This window comes from Catharus ustulatus, chromosome 9, assembly GCF_009819885.2.
Source record: "Catharus ustulatus isolate bCatUst1 chromosome 9, bCatUst1.pri.v2, whole genome shotgun sequence".
Lineage (NCBI taxonomy): Eukaryota > Metazoa > Chordata > Aves > Passeriformes > Turdidae > Catharus > Catharus ustulatus.
In genome coordinates, this window is record NC_046229.1 from 14,353,753 (window position 1) to 14,371,059 (window position 17,307).

The following is a 17,307-nucleotide window of genomic DNA, read 5'->3' on the forward strand; positions in this document are numbered from 1 at the left end:
AAATACATGGAGCAGTGAGAAAATTTGCTGCTATTTCAGTGCTGTGGTTAAGCAGTTTGCACAACTGTGTTCACAGCCTCTGCAAAGCTGAGAAATAGGATTAATATATCCTTTAGTACTTAATTGCAGCCATTATTTATGTTACCTAAAGAAAACTGTTCAGATCTTGTGCAAATATGAAGTATTAACTGCTGCTGTACTAACTGGGCAGGTATGCTCAGAGGAGTTTTGTTGGGGCTCACAGACCTGTAAAGGAGTAGCTCCTCAACATTCACTCAAGCTCATATGACCACTGGACAAGTTGTGGTTTTACTGCAGTGTTGGTGAAACACTGAATGCCAATGTATACAAGAGAATTCCACCCCTTCCCACCCTCCCCCCAAAAAAAGGAACAGCTTTATTACTGTAGGTTTGTGACTTGTAGCTCTCTGGTGGCATGGGCTGTGACATCCTGGATGCACTGGTGATCTGTGCCGTGGCTGCCGCTTGGGTCTGGGAAAATATGACTCCTGCTGTCCTGCAGGTCCGCACTCTTGGCTTTATTCTCAGTTGCTTCATGATAAAACAAAGGTGTAATTAGGACTAATTTAGCTAATCATCATGAACTGGAGGTGGTCCCATCTGCCCTTCCCCCTGAAAGCCTGCGTGCGATACATGAGTGCGATCGCTGTGAGAGTGAAGGGGGAGCTTTGTGTGTGCTGTCTGCAGATGAAGATCCTTGGAAGCCAGGTTTGTCCTTTTTCTGTTATTCACAGTCAAAAAGTCAAAATCTCCATTTTAATGAAGACATTTCAAAGAACAGACGGGCTGAGAAAGATATTGTATTTCTTTACATGCTCCTTCCTCTTAGACATGGAAGAACCCTGAGGCTATAAATTAAAGTGTTTTACCCTGTGTAGTTGATCTCAGGCTGCCCAGTTGCCATGAGGAGTTAAAGTTTAAAAAAAAAAGGATTGTAAATGGCTTGACAGTTTCATGTTTTTCAGTCTGTGGTTATCTTTTGTCCCCCTCGTGTCCTGTTTTTGTCAATATTTTCCTTTCACCTAGAAACTATAGCAAGTGGGAGGAAAAGTAACTTGAAAGAATGTAGTTATGCCAGAGATGCATTTTCATGTGGGAACCTTTATAATCCCTTCATGTAAATGACATTCACTATGGAAACAGTAAGAGCTCTTACCAGCAGAAGGGTTCATCCTGTGCTTCATAGGAAACGCTGATTTACTTCTCTCCCTTCCTGGAAAGGGCAGACGTGTGCTGGGGCTGGGGGAGGCTTTGGCCATGCTCCATGTCCAGGGCTGCAGGGAATGCTGGGGGCACCCTGGGAAGCTTGCGGGAGCATCTCAGGCAGTGGCATGTCTGGAGTCCGTGGGGTTTTATCAGTGGTTTTGAAATGGAGCCACCTTAGTGGATAGGTGGACTTTGCATTTTTAATTTTGCCTGGTAGAGTGTTGCTTTCTTTTTTCTTTCCTTAAAAAAAATGAGTTCTCAGGTGATCTTCAGTTTTAGTGAATTTCTGGGGGGATTCTCCCTGTGCAGCTGCTGGGGTCACAGGTGATACTTGTAGTTTTGCTGGCTGGATTCCAGAATTTTTCCTAGAGTCCATTCTCCTTCAACCTGGAGAAAGAAGAGATGTAGATTTTTATTATTTCAAAAGCTTCATATTTGTAAGCTTTGTTGACAAGTCTTGTAAAATTGAAAATCATTTTGCAATGTTTGTTACTGTCTCTACCACATTCTTAAAAATTAATTGTCTGCTTGAATAGTGTTTCCCAATCAACTTGAATTATTGATGTTTTGGTCCTTAGTGGAAGAGCAGTGGTACTTTTCCTCCCACACCACAGCCTGTTCAACCCCAGTTTAATGAGTTGTATTCCAGTACCTGTAATAGAATTATAACACACACACAAAAAGTCATAATTTTGGCTTATTGAGTGGGGCTAAAAGTGGGAAGTGGGCAACAGACTTGTGTGTAAGTTCAGGTTTTAGGAAATTGATGCTCTGTGGATGTTGAAGTAATCGGTTCTTACTGTTTGGAGGTTAAAACTGTTAGTGGCCATTGCAAGATAAATACCTTCCTGGACAGACATGCAAGATTTAGTAGCAAATTTAAATATTTGAAAACAGTTAGATGAATGTATTTTTAATTTTAGCTATCTTAAGTTGTTCTCAGACACTGTGTTTTGCAAATATTTTCAAAAGGGAATTAAATAACAACAGAGTTTTACCAATCCTAAGTAAATATCTGCTCATGAATGTGTATACACTTGAGTACACATGTGTCTGGGTCTTTATTAAAATACTACTTATTTAAAAATAAAAAATGTCCTGTTTTTCTTGTGATAACACTGTGAGATCAGGAGAAGAAATGTGTGTCCAGAGGCATGGATGAAGGTTGCTGCTAGCCAGGAAGAGCCTGTTTTCCTTCATTCTGCTCTCAACCAGATGGACTGTATAGCTACCTGCTCTAGTTAGCAAATAACAACACTGAAAAAACTTAAAATTGGTATTTATTTAGCTGTTGTAAAATAATACTGTCACAGTGAATTTGTTTATTTTGGAGACAAGAAATCATTGGGGTGAAATCTCTAGCTGTTGAAAATTTCCACTGTGCTTGCTGCAAACCCTTCTTGTATTGTACACTATGGTAGCCTTGGACTAGGTATTTTTATTTTTAAAGACGTATAAAACTGCTATTTTTAGGTCAAAAATGTCAAATCACTTTTGACTGAAGAGATATTAAAATAAATCCAAGTAACTTTTGGAGAGTATGTTGATAACCAAGCAGTGTTGGGTGAAGTGTTCTGTCATGCCTCTGTCTGTCACTTACATATCTGAGATGGACCTTTAGGTTGGCTTGTGTTTTCCTGTCCATTTTCATCTGTACTATTCATCCTTCTGTCTTGCTTTCTTTCTTCTAGAAATAAAATCTTAGTTCAGCCCAATAGTGACCCGTAAGTAAGCTGTACACTTATTATTGTCACAGCCTCTTCTGGATTTGATTTTTAAACAAACAAACAAACAAAATTCCAGGAATGGGCAATGGATATGTTGAAATTGTGGTCAGCTTTTATTTAAATTATTATTATTATTATGACACTGTGAAATCATTAGCCACTTGTAGAATATTGCAATGGCACTGTGAAATCATCAGTCATTTATAGAAAATGATTACTTGCAGCATGGCGAAAGTTTCTAAATATTTGTGTGCAGGTGAGAGATGCAGACACATCTCAGTGCGCGTTGTGCTGGCCCCTCTTGCAGCACCGCGGACTGTCCACGGTCTCTTCTCTGTCTCCAGTTTTCTGCTGGTGTGACTCGTTTGGCCAGAGTTCCGTGGGCTCTGATGCAGATTGGTGATCTTTTCGTACGGGTTCAGAAGCGAAGAGTTGCGTCCGCGTGGCTTGCGGCTGTGTCCTGGAGAGGAGTCGGGTCTGGGTCATGGGAGCGTGGCTGCTGATCCTAAATCCCGGCAGTCCGCTCGGAGGAAATCAAATTACGCTCAGCTATTTCATGCTAGCAGGTCTTTCCCTTCTCTGTGTGTTCTGGTCCCTGTTCCCGTGCCCTGCCTTCCCGGCATGTCCCCATCCCCTCGGCCCGAGCCGCGCTCCGCTCCGAGCCTCCCCTGCCATCCCTGCCTCCCTTCTGCGCCCTTCCCAGGGGCATTCCCGCTTCCTCTGCGCTCCAAACTGCCCGCGGGGAATGCGGCTTCCCGCTCTGCCTCCTCACTTGCTTTTTAATTTTTTCCCCTTCTTTTTATTTATTTATTTTTTCTTTCTGTTTCCTGTCCCCATGATGCGACTTTCACTGATTTCTGGTGAGTAACAGGCAGCACGAGGGAGTCTACCTGATGATGATGATGATGATGATGATTTCATTGTGCATCTGATTTGCAATCTCTTGCAGAAGTGCCTGTAATGCTGACTGCTGTTATCTGGTGTTAGGATTTTAAAATATTAAAGTCCACAGAGCACAAGTTAAATCGAGGTGGCTTGCTGAACATGGGTATAAATTGCATGGTTTTGTGAGTGTGAAGGTTTGGCACAATGCAGTATCCTTGGGCAGGATGTGAAATCCAGTGATCTAGATGAAATTTGGAGTTTTTGAGATTGCTGAACGAGATGCTGGTAAAATGGCATGCATTTTCTTAACAGGGACAGCTTCTCTTAAATTTGCTTTCTATCTGTTGAGCTGTCAGCCTCTCTGTCACTGAAGGCTTAAAGCTATATTCATGAAAACAAGAGTTTTCTGGATTTCAAAGAAAATGCTATTTTTGTTAAAAGTAGCAATCAGACCAAAAGGTTAGACTATCATCAAAGTGTCTGTAAAAATATGCTTAAGACCCTGTTCTGTTCTTGGCTGTTGGAAGAGACGATGACTTGTAAATTGCCTTTCATAAAAGTGAGTTTGATTTAAGGTATTAATAAAATCTAAATTTGTGCATTCTGGCTGTGGGGACTGAAGATTTTAATTTAGTGAAATGCCAGAACAATTTTTTTGTGCTCAGTTTGATGAGTGTTATGTGAGAATTCCATCTTACTAAATTAGGGCAGACGTATATATTACAGTGTTTACAAACTGTTATGATTACAACCTGTTAAATTTCATATTTAATATTCAGTCATCTTTGAGCGAAAAAGTCACCTCATTTTTGTCTCCGCGCTGTTGAATTCTTGTGTTAAAACAGATTAAATTGCAAATGTTAATCTAAGGAACTGTGGAAAGTTGTGACCTGGATTTGAAATAGCCATGAGACTATCACAGCAGCAGTAAATCTTCCAGAACATGTAAGGCTGGCACATGGCAGGGGTACGTCTGATGTGAGAATTAGAGTGCGGACGGAGAAATAGCCTGAAAAGAAAATTATGTGCCAATATAATTTCATTCTAAAATTTAAAAAAAAAAAGAAGAAATTATCGTTTTATTGTAAAGCTTTGTTTTTAAAGGCAGCATGTGTACTTAACTTAATAAAAACTTACTTTAAAACGGTGATCTAAAATTCAAGCTGTATTTGAGAATTCTTAATTCTCATGTGCTTCCTCTGGCATCAGTGATTCCAATCTTTGAAATGTGTATGAGAATTTTGGGTGCAGACTTCAGCCTAAAGAAACTATCACTTTGAGAAACAGTAGATACTAAATGTACTTCCCTTTTGTTTTAAGCTTTTTCCTGCTGTCCTTTAGTGACTGCTTTTCTCTCAGTTAAGCCTGACTTCAGCCCTAGTTCAGGGTACTTTTAAAGCCTGATATCATCAAAAGGCCTGAATGTTAGTTGGCATTGCTGGAATCTTTTATTATCTTATTGCTTTGATTTTCTTCATCTCTCTTGAAATGTGTCAAATAAGAATGTTGGCCATGCCAGAAGAATATGGCAGTAGTAATTTTTAAAGCAATGTTTTGACTTAAAAAATAATGTTAAAACAATCCCGTTCAAGCAAATCATGTTAATTGGGGGACATTAATTGATAATTAAAGCTAGTGTATTAAATAATTTCTACATATATATTTGCTCCAGTTTGCTGCTCTTTTCTATAAATGAATATTTTTAATACAAATTTACTCTTTCATGAAGGAAGGAAATGAGCTTGCAGATAGTGACCCACATGTCCACACGACAAAATTATCTTGGAGCGCTATAAAAAACTATTCAAAGTGTTATCATATCTATTATTGCAATGTTGACTGCTGATTCTTTTCAGTTTCCAAAAAATACTGGGATAGTAGGGCTTATGCAGTGCGAACCTGAAATACTTTACCTCTCTGTTTTTTTAAAAGCTAGAATATGACTTTGTTCATTTTCTTCACTCCAGAGAAGGGTGATTGGCAGGCTCTGGCATTCGGCTGTCCACAGCTGAACTGCAGGGCTTGAGTTGCCTTGGCAGGGCTGCAAGTAAAAGTTTGTGCCGCTGTTGCCAACTGTGTTCTTGGCTCAAGCTGATGTTACACGTCTCTCGACTCCAAAGCATGCTCATTTGCCAAATTCTACCTAAAAATGTATGCTGGAATTCCTAATTAAATAAACCCCCCGATATTTATTTTACTCCTTGGAAAGGCAGGTATTCTTTCACAGTAGATGCTGCTTTGGTGGAAATACAAATAAAATTTTTAAAAGCTCAAGGTGGATTAGAAAGTTGAAGCTGGTATTAGGAGAGAAATTGTGTCTTGCAAACAGATTAGTAGCTTTGGTTTCTTCTAAGTATTGAAATTATGTGACTTTACCAGGTTCTTACCTGAATTTCTTTGCATATATACATTTTTTTGTCTATTTTCCCAAGTATTTTGAAAATTGTTGCGCTACAAAGGATAATAGCAGTCCGTATATAATTTTCTTGGGTTTTCCAGCTAGATAGCATTAGAGCTACCTCATTGTTGCCGTAAGCTAAAGTCACCAGTTGAACGATAAAGGTATAATTTATGCCAAACCAGTCTGGAAGCTTTTTCAGAAGACTGATAGCAACTACTTTTATACATATTGCTATGTAAAATGCTTATTAATGTTAGCAGATGTTGCACTTTAATCCCCCAGAATGATTGTTTGGTAGCAGCAGGAGATTTATTAAGCTTGAGTTGTGTGAAATTGTGTGTGCATAAGCTGCTATTTAGATTGTAAAAATGCCATTGAAAACTGTAAAAAAGTTCTAACTATAATTGGCAGAGAGGTATTAGCTGTTTTAAAAGAAGTATATGTGTACCACTGGCCCTTTTGCTATAACCTCTTTATCATTTATCTTCTTGTATTAATGTCACTGAATTATTAATTCATGAGCAGGGTTGGATAGGGTGAAGGCACTATTTAAATGTGTGGCACATGTATCCTTATCGCTGGAGACATGAAAAGAGTCATTTTGTGTTATCTATAAAATGGAAAGGACATTTAAAAATTTCATTTACGGTAATCCACTTCACTTCCCAGTAAAACACCTAGATTATTGCTACTATAATATAATGTTCTTATTAAAATTTTGTAATCTTTCCACTCTCTCACTTATAAATACTGTTGATAGACAAATGTAGACATTTTTTTCTTTAGTTGCACATACAGTTCATGAACTGAGCAGAACGTATGAAGAGCAGGGTTTTAATAAAAAGCAATTCTCTTTAATTTCTAGTAAAAGAATACAAAATAAAAGCCAAGTATTTATAATCATGGAAGACTAAATAAATTATCATCTAAAATCATAATGTAACCTGATTAAAGAAAAATGGGATATTTTCCAAAGTAACAGTGTCATTGTCACATTGAGCCACCAAGAGCTGTATTACTTAAAGGAAACTGTAAATGTGTGGTTTTGGTCTGCTTGATGAAACCACAGAATATCAGAGGTCACATTGCTGCTGAGGAATGTGTTAAAAATGTATCTTAAATTTCATCTGTGCTGTATGGATGATTAAAAAAATTAAAATGTACAGGAAATATAATGTTTGCAGTCACTCCAATTGAAGGAGTTAATTTTCTTGAATACTTTAAGTAGTGTTCATTCTTTTTAAAAATTCTTTGCATGAAAGCAATTTCAGGATACTTTGTCCTCAAGTGCTTGCAGTGGCTGGCATGGCAGTGCTGGAGATAACTCATATTCCATTTTGTTTAATATTTGAAAGATATCACTTCACACTTCCCTTTTCACCATGCATGGAAGAGACATTCACTGTTTCCACAATACATGGGGAGTTTTTCTTTTTTTTCATTTCAGAAATTTCTCTGCAGGAGAGAAAATGGTATGTAGGCTGCTAGAGAGAAGAGTTTTAAACAGTGGTACATGCAAGTAGGAGGTGCCTTCCTGTTGAATTATAATTTAGAGTTCTTTTTGCTTGTAACTGCCCCAAATGTAATCATTATAGTTTCCTGACTTAGACTTTCTACAAAAGGAATAAAAAATATAGCTGAAATATTTTCCATTTTTCTATTATAATTTGAATAAATAAGAAAGCCCAGGTTTCCCCAACTGCAGGAACGTTGCAGTTCTGTTGAATGACTATTATTTATTCAACTGTCTTGCATAGTTAAGAATAGTCACCTGAATGTTCATTGCTTATTAAATTGTACAAGAAAATACTCTTAACTACAGCACTATTGCACTATTATCCATCTCAGCAGCTTGGATGTCCTTGCAGAGCCCATCATCCAGTAAGTGCATTGAATCCTTTGTTTCACTGCAGAATCAGGCCCTTTCTGAACAGATCCTGAAGATTTATTTGCCAGATTTACCGCATGTGTTTCTCACATCCTCGATGATGTGCAAGCACTAGGTGTGTAATTCAATGGTTTATTTATGTGTAGGTGCAAGGAAGAGAGTGGTGTGTGCAGAGCTGTCATATAGGGCTTCTCACCCTTGAGTTCTTGTCTTGAATGTGTGTATGAGAAAAGCCATGTATGAGGGGAGAAAACCAAGCAGTCTTGATTTTTATTTCATGGTTTTAGAGTTTTCAGTCTTCTAAGTGCTACTGGTATGTAAAAGTGGTGAACATGAAAGATGTGTCTTCTGGCACAGCCTGTTTTTTATTGTACTTAGGAACTACACACAGAAGTCCTCCAAAGGCTTACAAAAATTCAGTGGAATTTCTACTTGTAAGTCCTGCTTGCCTGGAGAATCTCTTGTCTGCTTAGAAAGCAGTTAAAGACTTCTTCCTTTCTTCTGTTGTCAAAATTAAAAATTTTGTTGTGGCTCATGGCCAAGTATGGGATGCTAGCACACAGAACTTCTCAGGTTTCCATGCCAGACATGAGCCACTGCCTTTTAATAACTAAATGGTTTGGAAAATTCAGGTTTATGGAATTAATCCTGGAAGTTAGTTTGGTGGAGGTGATTCTTTAGTGGAACTAAAATGTGGCCTTCTAAATGTCCTGCCCATCAGGCTGCTGGAAAGAAAACACTACTCTCTGATCATGGTAATATTAATAGCACTTCAGAGAAAAGAAACAAAGCTAGGAATAATGTAAGAAGGGGTTTGAAAGAAAAAAAAATGCTTAAGTGCAGCATTTTTTAGAACATGGTTAAAAGCATGCATTATTGAAATGGCCTTTCATAAAATGCATTGTTGTTATGCTATGATAAATTCTAATAGTTGAGCATATGATGGAAGAAGAAATATTTAAAATTTCCTTTCTCCTGCTCTCTATATATAGTCACAGATTTTTCACATTTCTTTGCATGCTCATCTGATGTATTCTATCCTAGATTATCTCATTGCTCCCAAGAAAACCCTTTTGGTAATATTGATAACCTTATACATGACAGATTTTGGTCATTATTATTTCATTTAGTGGTCATGTGTATAGACCAAGAGGGAATCTGAATATTGATTTCACTGAATGGCTAGTAACAATGATTTATGAGTCACAGATTCAGTGCAGTGAGCCAAACAGAGCAGAGATTACATCTTAGGTGCCACCATTGATTTTGATTCATATTTCACTGCACAATGATTAGGCCATGGTCTCACAGATGTTAATGTTAGAACAATATTCCTCTCTAAACAAAGATCTGCCTAAACTACACTCAGTGCATGGTGACTATATCTATATGTCCACTGCTTCTGACTTTTTAAAATGATAAATATTTTTCAGTTACTTATAAAGAATTGTTATCTCTCTGATAAAAAAGGATTTTGATAGAATTTTTTTAAATAGTCAAAAGCAATTTTTCGGCACACTCAAGCTTGTTCCTGAAACTGGAACAATATAATTTATATTGAATACACACCACTTAATATGATCAGAATTACACCTGATAGAAAATGGATGTGTTAAAATGAATGTTGAACTAGCAGCTTCATGAATCTTTTTGATAATATTCCTTGGCACATGCCCATAAAAGAAGTTTTCAGTGCAGTAGTTTCCAGGGAATTGGTGCTACCAAACTGAGGTTTGTGCTTGAATATCAAATGCCGAGGCTGCAGCACAACCATCCCCCAAGAGGTCCAGTGTATTGGGGTTATACAGCCCCCATTAACCCAGTTATAGCATGAATAAAAGTGCTATACATGCATGATAAAAATGTGTTCTTGTCTGCTCTTGCTTGTAACTTGGTTTTATTTTGGAAGTTAGCAACGCGTGGGTGTTTTGCTGGCTCTGTGCTGGTCTGTGGAGTTGTCTTTACTTCAGTGTCAGCTGTGAAAGACAGAATCATAGAACAGTTTGGGTTGGAAGGGGACCTGAAATTATCATCTAGTTCCAATCCCCCTTCCTTGGCCAGGGACACCTGCTACCTGACCAGATTTCTCAAAGCCCCATCCAACCTGGTCTTAAACACTTCCCTGGATGTGGCATTGGCAATCCTGTTCCAGTGCCTCACCACTCTCACAGGGAATTTTCCAAACATTTACTCTAGATTTACCGTATTCCAGTTTAAAGCCATTCCTCCTTGTCCTATCACTGCAGGCCCTTGTAAAAAGTCCCTTTCCAGCTCTCATGTGTCCCTTTAGGTACTAGAAAGCTGCTATAAGGTCTCCCCAGAACCTTCTCTTCTCCAGGCTGAACAGCCCCAGCTCTCTCAGCCTGTCTATATGGGAAGGATGCTCCAGCCCCCTGATCATCTTGGTGGCCTCCTCTGGACCTCCTCTAACAGGTCCACATAATTCGTGTCTTGGGGGCCCCAGAGCTGGATTCAGTACTCAGTATCAGCACTCATGTCCCTGCTGAAGCCCAGGGCTTGTGGCCGTGAAGCAGATCAGGTGTGTTGAAATTCACAGTCAATTAGAGAAACACCATGTCGCTTCACAGGTACCGACATGTCTGACCGCAGGCCCAGGACTTAGTTCTGTTTGTTTTGTTTTTCAGTCTACTTCCACTTCAAACAAGTTCTCAGCTGTGAAAAACAGTGGAGGGGAAGGAAAAAAAAAAATCAGCTAAGTGGCATAACAGCTTTGAGAAATACGGGCCTTTGCAAAGCCTTGTCAAGGCTGTCAACAAACAGTTTCCTGTCTTACAAGACTGCTGTGTCTTTGGTTGATGTTAGTCTAGTGATTTTTTTTGCAAGGGAAAGAAATGAGATCTTTAATATAAATAGATTATTTTGAGGATTTCTCTTCTCTAAGAAGTTTGAAAAGCCTTTGAATTTTCTTCAGCTGTTACAATTGCTTCTTTAGATTTGTCATATGGTACTCAGTGTTTTTGTAAAGATACTCATTATTTTCTTGTTTATTTTTGATGTTCATAAAATCTGTCCTACATAGGTTTGAAAATGAAAGCTATTTGTTTTGCAGTTTAATGAAGAGAATGGCAAACAGCCTCAGATTGTGCCTCTGGTGTCCACAGCGATCAGCATATTTAACATGCTCAGCATGACACCAAGATGTTACAGGCGATAACAGTTGTAATTGACTTACAGCATCCCTTTCCCTCCCTCCTTCTTTGAGTGGTGGGGATTTATCCTTTAGTCCCCAGGAAGCTGTGGTGACACAGAGGGCAGAAGTGGTAGAAAGGTTTTACCTGCACTGCTGGAGCTGAGGTGGTCTCATGCAGTGGCATGGTGTCAGTGCAGGTGAAACACAGGGAATTTGCGATGAGGATTGAGTGACACCCCTGTCCACCCACACCCCCCTTGATTATAAGCATTTTTCAAAGGCAAAAGAGAAATTCAGACTTGGCAAAAGGAGAGTGCCTGGAGCCAAAAAAAGCCATTCTTATTAGCTCTAGCAAAGGTTTACTTTGCTGGCTTATTGAATGAAAACTCCCTTGAGTGTCCAGGCTTTATCCTGTGTTAACAAGGGGCAAGGCTGGATTGTTGGGAACGGACCGCTGTGTAACGTGTCTGTAAAACACCAGAGCGAGGCCAAGCTGAATTAGAGCGCTGATGAGAAAGGAAAATCTTTCTCTTTTCCTCTCAAATCCTATTTATTTTCTCTGTGAGTGATTGTGGTAGACCACTGATGAGCTGGGGACTGATGGACTAAATTGTGATGTTCCACTGGTAAAATAGTGTCAGTGCACTGTGTCGTGTCTTGCATAGATAGATTGGATATTTTGAATGATCCATTATGCTGAAGAGCTGGGAACTCAGGCTGGGGTGGGGTGGGTGTTTCTGGAGTTTTTGTCAATTTTAGGATGCACATTTATTGCTCACTGTTTCAGGTATTCATCAGGCATGTAACTTCAGAACACAATGCAGCTGAATGCATTGAAGTTTTTGTTTTTGTTTTTGTTTTTGTTTTTGTTTTTTTTGTAGCAAGATTGGATGACCTTGGTCAAGTCTGGCTCTTACTGTATTATTCCCTTTCCTCATACTGTATTCTTTCCATGTAACTTGGGAAGAAATGTTTTGGGTTAGAAATCCAGTGTTCAAGGTGACAATTAATAGGGACTGTTGAATACAGAAGTGTAGATAAGACTCCCTACTATCTTTTGAACATTAAATTGCTTTTAATGGAAAGGAAGTATTTGTTAGCCATTTTAGATAGATCAGAGTTAGCCTTTCCTTTCACCTTGCAATATACAGCTGGTTTCATTGGAGCAGATCAGGCATTGGTTATTACCATACGTAGTAGAAGGAGGCTAACTAGATCAGCACAGTCTTGATTGTTGTCAGGGGTTTTTTTTGTAAGATCTCATAGCTAAAACTCATAACCAGATTTTCTACAATCTGGTACTGTAGCACTAATGTGGAGTTATTAATGTAAATCAATTTTTGAATAAGCATACTGAAAACTTAGGAAAAACTCATGTTGAATGCATCTGAAGATATGTTCAGTGCTGAAAACTAGAGCTGGATCTCATTGCAGATATGCAGAAAATGGTAGCTCTTGGATCATAAACAGTATTAGTCTCATTTGAGTATTTTACTAATGCAGCTTAGTTTTACTAATCATACTTCACTAATTAAATTCTTGCATTACAGAGTATAGTAAGTTAAATTTTTTGGTTTTTGATTTTGGGTTTTTTTTAATTGGGAAAACCTCATGATGGGAAAGCATGTGGACACATTATTTCTCAGGAGACTAAGTAGTCTATTACATTGTATGAATATATATCTACTCACCCTTGCCTTCTCTTCCCCTCCTTTCCTCTGCAGAATGGCTCATATATATTACAGAATTACTCAGTTTCATAAACTGGGTTATGAAAGGCAGTGGGGGTGCTGCATGTGTGGCAAGGTAGGTCACACAGGATTTATAAGAAGGATTGCCTGGTCCTGCTAGTTCCTTGGCATGTATGAGCTGTGCAGCTATGCCTGATGTTCTTTACCTCCCTGTGCCTCATCATCTGTAAAGCTAGTATAAATTTTATTTCTGTAATAGCGATGTTAAAGCTTCACTGAGGTCACAAGTGCTCTGTGGCGTTCCTAAAATGATTTGGAAAATTAAGCACTATACTCTAAAATACATCAGCATTAGTCTGAATGACTTTTAGCTAAAGAAAAACATCCTTGCTTAGCTGGAATGATCTCTGTTTTCTCCTTTGTCTTAATTGCCTGCAAAGCTGGATAGGACAGGAGGGAAAAGGCAGCTTTTGAGCATGCTGTGTCAGTTGTCCGGAAGCTCTTAAAAGACCCTTTTCTGGCTTTTGAAAATAAAACCTTGGGAAGGTTAAACAGAGTAGAGTTGGGACGTGGCAGTCCTTTAGAGGTCTTTCTCCTCAAAGATAAAAGTATTTCAAGGAGCATGCTTGGAGCAGCTTTCTCTTATCTCTGGGGTGCTCTTGAGCAATGTTGCGGGGAGAGGGATGGCCAGCAGTGGCATGTATTCTGCAGCAGTCGTGTTCTGTCTGTAAGAAGTTTCAGAAGCACAGAAGAACAAGGAAGCGAGGCGGGGGCACTGAGCTATTTGGGACTTGGAGCACAGCTTATGAATGCAGTATGAAGAGATGCCCAGTACCTTTGCACTGTTACAGGTTTGAGCATTAACATTCTAATTCCTGATCTAGCCTTCTTTAAGGGTGCATATGAGAACAATCTTAACAAGGTGAACCACTCTACATCCAGCAGGGGCTTGTTGGGGTTTTTTTTGGTTTTTTTTTTTTCTTGCGAGAGATTGCAGTATGGCCCAGAGGTAGGGATTTAAGTTACAACTGAAATTTTCTGGGCAGCTTTTATTGCACTCTGAAACTCAAGCAAGATTTTGCACTAGGGAGTTTCTCTCTGCCCCACCCACAAGCTGAAGCAGTCAGTGATGCAGAGAAAAGGTTTATTAAGGTCTGAGGGGAAATAACTTATTTGCACAGGACAGCCACTCGCTGTGGTCTCCTTTTTCTGTTTACAAAGAAGTAACCCAATACATCTTTTCCGGCTTCTACTAGTTTGGTTTGGGATTTGTTGTTGTTGTGAGATGCCAGTGACAGTCTCCGTGTCACTGATAGATGGATGGTCAGAAGGATGTGGCTGACAACAGTGTCTTTAGTCCGAGTGCTCTCTGGCTCCAGCTCATGTCTGGATGCCTTTCTCAGGTTTAGCTTTTGTTATGCTGATGAATAGTTGGAACTGCACCCTTCTTTTACTTGGAGCCACACAGACGTTCTCAGATACAGAGGCTCAAATACATTCAAGAAAATTTGTTTGCTGTGAAAATGTTAACTTATTCAAAAGAAAAGAAGCAAACCTATACCCTATTGCATCAGTTTTCAAACACAATTTCATTTTTTCCTGGGTTTTTAGATAAACACGTATTATGGATAATCTGGTGGGGGCTGTTTAGTTTATTTTGAATTCTTTTTGCAGCAGTGCACAGAGTTAAATTCTATGTTTGTAGGCTACAGCAACACAAACAGAGCAATATATTGCACAAAACACTTAAAATTGTCCTTTAAAATGCTCGCAATTTCTTCCTAATTGAATAGTTTGTGCTGGTTTTGGTATTACAAAGGCATCAATATATTTTCAGAATCTGTAAGTCCTTATAAAAGTAGCTAAGTCAGTAGTCAGTTTAGGAGGTCAAGAAGTCTTACTCAACTGAAAAAAAAAAAAAAAAGTGTTTGGCACACATTTTGCAACTATTTCCCAGGAAGATGCTGGGTCTTACCACAAGTGATGCTTTGATTATTGGTTTTATTTTTGACATAACTCTTTCCTCTCCCTCCCCTCTAAATTTAAAAAGACCCACAAGGAAATGATGACTTGGAGGATAATAAAGCACAGGAGTGTCACTGTACAGTTGAAATTGAAGAAAAATATCTCAAAACCTGGGAGTGCAGTGATGTTTTATAGAAATAATGATAAAACTTGAGTCTCGGGAAGTCCAAATCTTCTGGACAGACTGGGAGCAATCAGAAGGCTGATTTAATTTCACTCTAAACCATTATTATTCATCATCTATTCTCTTGGATTATTCTGATTGCTTACTGAAATTATGCTGATTAGTCTGTAGTGTGTGTGAAATAGTTTTAAAATTTTTCCTTTGGGTGCTACAGGTGAAAAATTAATCCAAACTCTTCCCAAGCTTCTAGCTGAACTCTCTCCAGGGCTTTTTTTTGGAGATCCTGGTGGCAATTTTTTTCTTCTTAACTCAGCAGGAGCTCCTTTGCAATTTTAATTTCTGCTGAATGCAGTGCATCCTTTGTGGACTTTTAGATTTATTTTCTTTTAGTTACAAAAGAGTCTCAGCCCAGTGTGAAAGCTCTGGAGCTGGAATGTGGCTGTCTCTTCATAACCACTTCGGGGTTGTTCTGTGTCACCATCTGAATTCAGGTCACACCTCGTACCTCAGGGCACGCGGGTGTGTGCCAGGGAGAGCCACGCTCTGCCCCTCCTGTGCTCTGTTTGCTGCTGCCTGCTTCTTGTTGAAATATGAGTAGAAAAAAAGTGCCTGTGACTGAAGAGCACCTGTCTGTAGTGCGAAATTGGAAAAAGGGTTCATTTTTATGTATCAATAAACATAAAATCATATGGTCTCAGATGTCAGTTTTCTTTTATTTCCCTGTGTGAGGAATCACAAACACACTTGTGTTGTGAGAGGGATGCCTCCAGTTCTCTTAACGAGGAGTCAAGTAAAGAAACCTACTTGGCTATTTAATAATCTCCACAGATACACTGCCTTTACTGAGACCCAGAGAAATTTTTCCATAAAGTTTTCTGTTAATTCCCATCATTCTCTCCTTGTGGTAAAAAAAAGAGTGTCGGTCTTGTTGCTGTTTCTGTGCTCAGGGAACAAAATTATCATTGATTACGATTAAGGTTGACTAATACGCACTTTCTACTTCTAAAAATGATAAACATCCCATAGAATTTCTGTATCTGGCATTTTGTGCTCTCCATCCTTTCCACTTCTCCTTGCCAAAAGGGTAAATGTATTTTTAAAGCCCTTAACATGCTCTAGTACTCATAAGAATCATAAGTGGCCCTTGGATCCTGCCACTTAAATTTTTACACGGTCATTGTTACATGGTTTTAAAGTAACATTAATTTCAGATATGTCAGCAATACATCCTTGCAGTCCTGTTCCTTCGTCCTGGAAAGACCAAGCAATGTGACACCAGGCTCAGGCCTTTGCATCTACGATTGCAGCAGTGTTCTGTGCTCTCTAGAGTTGTTTCACATATCTGTAATATGTAGAACCAGCTTTCTACTTAAAAAATAATCTGTTCTTCTATGGATGTTAATTTTTCTCTAGCTTCCCAAACTCTAATAGTCGGGGTTGAAGCATGACCTAGCTTCACACAGTGAGATATGGAAGAGGATGTGTGTAGTTACTCAGCTGGCTGGTGAGAGAATAGAGTCATTAGCAAAAGGGAGCACTCTGCTGTCAAATCTTCTACCACAGCTACTGCACTCTATCACTGTAATTATATTTTTCAAATGCAAATGATAGCTTGAATTCTTCTTCCTTTGGTACATCGTTTACAGGAGCAGTTCGGTTCGTATTTCTCAGTAGGAGACAAATCTTGTCTGAGGCTAAGGACAGGAGAAGGTTTCATCCATTGTTTATTCCCTTTTGTCTGAAGATGTTTATTGTGTAGAAATACAGCTAACTGTGCAGTCATATGAAGAGGCTGCCTCACCAAACAGGGTATTTTGTCAGCAAAGCAGCTGTTACTGCCTCTCTCATCCAAGGAGAGCAATCCTTGTGTAGCATGAAGGGAACGCCAAAACCATGGCAGGGAGCAGACCTGCTCAGCCTTCCTGCTGAGAGGAGTTGCTGTGTTGTTCTCAGCCACTCCATGTTTCAAATCCCCAAGAAATATGCTAGTGCCCTAGATTTAATTCTACTGTGTCTCTTTGAGGTAGAGAAATGCAGGTTGTGTCAGATTTGGGAGTCAGAAAAGCTTAGCTGACTCATCTACAGGTCCAGTTTCTTATATTTGCTGCAAATGTTCTCCTATTGTTTTTTTTTCCATGTGTCTTAGTGCAAACGCATCAATAACACTCATGCTTTCAACTTCACCACA

The 17,307-nt window shown here is 39.1% G+C and overlaps 1 protein-coding gene across 28 annotated transcripts in view; it reads left to right on the forward strand.

Moving 5' to 3' along the window:
- ADGRL2 (adhesion G protein-coupled receptor L2) overlaps nt 1-17,307 on the forward strand; it is a 386,257-nt gene that overhangs the window by 243,976 nt on the left and 124,974 nt on the right. The gene's annotated exons all lie outside the window — the stretch shown is intronic.